Below are 5018 nucleotides of genomic sequence, written 5' to 3'. Positions count from 1 at the left end.
CGCCCAGGCGAGCTGGGTTGCTTCCACCAGAAGGCACCGCCTTCTATTGGAACATCCTGGAAGGCCCAAGTGGGCCTGATTGCTATTTGCACACCCCTATTTACTAAATACACCCCCTTTTCTTTTTTGCTGAATCTTTTTCCGTAACGTTATGGAACTTTGCGAATTACGTAATGATACTTGTTTTCTTTTCGTAATGTTACGAAACATTACGATCTACGCAACAATCCCTTCTTTGACTTCTGGAATGTTGCGAAACTTTACGGATTGTGCAACAATGCTTCCCTTCGACTTCTGGCATGTCATGGAACTCCACGGATTGCCTAACGATGGGTGTTAAGTACCTCGAAGTGGTCAAGCGAGGGTTGCATGCTATCAAACAATGGTCCCCGGACGAAATTAGGGTATGAAAATTGGAAAAAACACTTAACTACCCATTCTATGTTCACATGCATAACAAGTGTTCAACAAGTATTTCACATTATTTGGGCGCAAAGAAACCATCATGGTGCGGTGCCTTCCAAATGCTGGCCCAAAGGGAAGCTTCACCTATCATGCTCCTACTTTCATGTACTCTTACACCCAAAAGCAAACTTTGGTTCCTAGGCCTAAGGTATATTTGGGGAAATTATTCTAGCCCTTTATGAAACTGCCTACATACTCAAAAATGGCAAACATACGCAGACCAAATTGTTTCTTAGGTTATTCCTCACAAAATCATGCACAAATGCCATTGAGGCATTTCATCGAGCACTTGGTGGACGCATGTTTAGGCATGAATAGCAAGGGAATGGGGGCAATGCGGCATGCCCACCCTTTTCAGAACACAACTTAGGCCTAAGGCCATTGCCTACAACCCTCCAACTCAACAAAAACAAGCAACAATCCAAGGATAAAATGCCTCGTGGTTTTGAGCATGCATGGGCAAATGAAGCATCAAAATACACCAATGGAAAGCTAGGGAGCCAAAGAATGAGGTACTTACTTGTTGGAGTGAGTATGAGTACCAAAAAATGAAACAAAACGCAAAGAAATGGTGACTTAGGGCTGTAAAAAAATGAATCCCGTGAGTTTGGGTGTCTTTTAGAGGGTAGGGGAAGAAAATGGGGTGAAAAAGATTCACCCCTCCCCTTTTTATGTTTTCTGGTGTAGGGGTGATGTGCCGTCATTTTCTTCTATTTTCTAAACCCTTTTTGTACCATTTTAATTACTGATTGGTCTTAATTGTCAATTAATTAGGCAGTTTTATTATTTGGGCTCATTTAGCTAATTTGATGTTTTTAATCTAATTTCAGGAATTAATGAAACATTGGGCTTAATCCGGATTTTGGTTGTGGACTTGAAGAGGGCAAATAAAGCAGCGCTTACCTTAGTTAATTTCTAATTAGGAAATTTCACAATTTTATTTTGTGGTTCAGTGTTTATTTCATTTTGGACCAGAGTATTGTAATAGGGCCCAGTGACTTTGAGTGACTCTTTTTAAATAGCAGCCTTGGGATTCGTGCAAGGCTATTCTGTTATGTTATTCATTATTCAAAGCTTTGTTGAGGGTTTTACGTTTTTCTGCTTGAATGCTACTATTTCGTTCTTAATGCGATTTTCCATTTTCTGCTTCTAATAACAATTTCGTTCTTGTTTCTTCTTCTACTTTCATTTACGTTTCTGCTTCATTTAGGTTTCTGCTTTTAGTTTCATTTGTGTTTTCTGTTTGAATCTATGGAAGGCTAGATTTTCTGGTGTTGTTTCCTTTTGAGGACGAAGCCCAACTCTCTTTGAGGTTTCGTTTATAATGTGGCTTCCTGGCAGTTTCCCCTTCACCAGTTAACCCAAATTTGTGAACATTAATCAGTGCACGCTTCGTGTTCGATTAATTGCCTCTGAGCCTAACTTGCGTTCATGCTTAATGGACGAAGGGCTAACTGGTGTATGTGTTGCCTAATCACGTATTGACAACCCTAAGTTGGTTTTCGCTTAGTAAATTGAAATAGGGTTGGATTAAGTGGTTAACTGTTAGGGACGAATTCTCCATAACCCAGGATAAGAGAATGGCTTCTGAATCAGAGGAAACAACCCATTTTTAATATTAGTAGTTTCATATTCGAGTTTACTTGTTCTGTCCTTTAAATCGCAAAACAAACAACCCCCCCCCCAATCGTTACTGTTATTGCAAGTGTATTATGAACATTTGGTTTATCATTGCTCGTTGGGAAACGACCTATGATCACTTCCTAGTGACTGCATTTTCACGTTTATTTGATTCGGGTACGGCCTCGATCAAATTTAGCGCCGTTGCCGGGGATCGAACCCGGGTCACCCGCGTGACAGGCGGGAATGCTTACCAATATATTACAACGACCACACCAGAATTGAAGCCTCTGCCATCAAATTTAAAATACGCTTACTTGGATGATAGCAAAAGTTTTCCAGTGATTATATCTGCCTCCCTTGCTGATGAGCAAGAGGAGAAGTTGTTGTCTGTTCTTAAGAAGCATAAGAAGGCTATAGGTTGGACCCTGGCGGACATTCCTTGTATTAGCCCATCCACATGTATGCATCGAATAAATTTAGAGGATGGAGCTAAACCAGTAAGACAGCCACAGAGAAGACTCAACCCGGTGATTCTTGATGTAGTGAAGAAGGAGATAACCAAGCTTTTGCAAGCTGGAATCATTTATCCTATCTCCGACAGCCAATGGGTGAGTCCCGTCCAGGTAGTCCCGAAGAAGACCGGCCTCACAGTGATCAAAAATGAGAAGGAGGAGCTGATTCCTACTCGGGTGCAGAACAGATGGAGAGTCTGCATTCACTATAGGAGGCTGAACCAGGTTACCAAAAAGGACCATTTTCCCTTGCCATTCATTGACCAGATGCTTGAACGCCTGGCAGGTAAATCTCACTACTGTTTCCTTGATGGTTTTTCTGGTTATATGCAAATTACTTTTGCTCCTAAGGATCAGGAAAGGACCACATTCACCTGCCCCTTCAGCACTTTTGCCTATAGGAGGATGCCTTTCGGCCTGTGCAATGCCCCTGGTACCTTCCAACGGTGCATGGTTGGTATTTTCAGTGATTTCTTAGAAAATTGCATAGAGGTGTTTATGGATGATTTCATTGTGTATGGATCCTCTTTTGATGGTTGTTTGGATAGTTTGGAAAAAGTTTTGAATAGATGCATTGAAACTAACCTTGTTCTAAATTTTGAAAAATGTCATTTTATGGTTGAGCAAGGTATAGTTTTAGGCCACATTATTTCCAATAAGGGTATTGAAGTAGATCCTGCAAAAAATTTTGTTATTCCACAATTGCCTTACCCCTCTTGTGTGCGAGAGGTGCGATCTTTTCTTGGTCATGCAGGATTCTACAGGCGCTTTATAAGGGATTTTAGCAAAGTAGCCCTTCCACTGTCCAACTTGTTGCAAAAGCAGGTGGAGTTTGACTTTAATGACAGATGCAAAGAGGCTTTTGATTGCCTCAAAAGAGCGCTGACTACCACCCCCATCATCCAGGCACCCGATTGGACAACCCATTTTGAGCTTATGTGTGATGCATCAAATTATGCATTGGGGGCTGTCCTTGCTCAGAAAATTGATAAATTGCCCAGGGTGATATACTATGCTTCTAGGACATTAGATGTTGCCTAAGCGAATTATACTACTACTGAGAAGGAGCTGTAGACAAAGGATCAAGCCGATGTTTTGATGATGCCAAAAGATCACATGATCACATGCGTCTCAAAGATTTATTCAAGACAAAGCAATTAAAGATATTCAAGATAGATGATCAAGACAATCTATAGAGTCTTAGAAAGGGTATATTAAATAGGAAGGGAATTCCAATTGAAGTAGCAAAAGGTTTGGCCAAGAATTTTAAGTTAAAATGTCTTTTTCAACAAATTTACTCTCTGGTAATCGATTACCAGTGGATGTAATCGATTAGCAGTGGCCAAAACTGATTTACAACAGCTATTAAAATTTGAATTCAAAATTTGCACTGTGTAATTGATTACACATATATGGTAATCGATTACCAGTAGTTTCTGAACGTTTTAATTCAAATTTTAAAGCGTGTAATCGATTACACCCATATTGTAATCGATTACCAGAGGAGTTTTTCAGAAAACATTCTCAACAGTCACATCTTTTTGTGTGGTTCTTGAATGGCTATCACAGGCCTATATATATGTGACTTGAGACACGATTTTGAGGAGAGCTTTTCAGAACAAAAAGGTCCTATCCTCTTAAAAAGCAAAATTGTTTTATCCTCTTACAAATTCCTTGGCCAAATTTCTTGTGATTCAATAAGGAATTATTTGAGTGCTCAAATTGTTCAATCTATCTCTTTCAAGAGAGATTTATTCTTTTCTTCTTCTTCATTCTGAAAAGGGATTAAGAGACCGAGGGTCTCTTGTTGTGAAAGAATTCTAAACACAAAGGAAGAGTTGTCCTTGTGTGTTTAGAACTTGTAAAAGGAATTTACAAGATAGTGGAACTCTCAAGCGGTTTGCTTGGGGACTGGACGTAGGCACAAGGGTGTGGCCGAACCAGTATAAATCTGAGTTTGCATTTTCTCTTCCCTTAAACTCCTTTATTTATTATTGTTTTATATTCATATTCAAATTGTTCTATTTGAATCAATATTTAAGAAATTCATTATTAAGGGAATTTATAACTTGAATAGAAAGTGAAATAGAATTTTAATTGGGGAAATAAGTTGTAATATCAACCCCCCCCCCCCTTCTTAAGATATCTGAGGCCACTTATCCAACAGGAGCTTCTAGCCATAGTTTTTGCTCTTGAAAAATTTCGATCTTATTTGCTTGGTACCCGCATTATTGTTTAAACTGACCATGCAGCTCTAAAGTACTTGTTGAAGAAGGCTGATTCTAAGCCTAGGTTGATCCGATGGATGCTCTGGCTCCAAGAGTTTGACTTGGAGATCCGTGATAGGAGCGGAGCACAAAATTTAGTTGTTGATCATTTGAGTCGGATCGAACGTGTAACGGATGCGGATTCACCCAT

The 5018-nt window shown here is 39.7% G+C and overlaps 1 non-coding gene across 1 annotated transcript; it reads right to left on the bottom strand.

Moving 5' to 3' along the window:
• Positions 1-2284: 2284 nt before the first annotated feature.
• TRNAD-GUC (transfer RNA aspartic acid (anticodon GUC)) lies at positions 2285-2356 on the bottom strand. The gene has a single exon. It is a non-coding gene; the product is annotated as a tRNA-Asp (tRNA).
• Positions 2357-5018: the final 2662 nt, after the last annotated feature.

Source organism: Glycine max, chromosome 11, assembly GCF_000004515.6.
Source record: "Glycine max cultivar Williams 82 chromosome 11, Glycine_max_v4.0, whole genome shotgun sequence".
In the NCBI taxonomy this organism is placed as follows: Eukaryota; Viridiplantae; Streptophyta; class Magnoliopsida; order Fabales; family Fabaceae; genus Glycine; species Glycine max.
The sequence above is the reverse complement of the archived record's forward strand: the minus strand, read 5'-3'. Positions and strand labels throughout refer to the sequence as shown.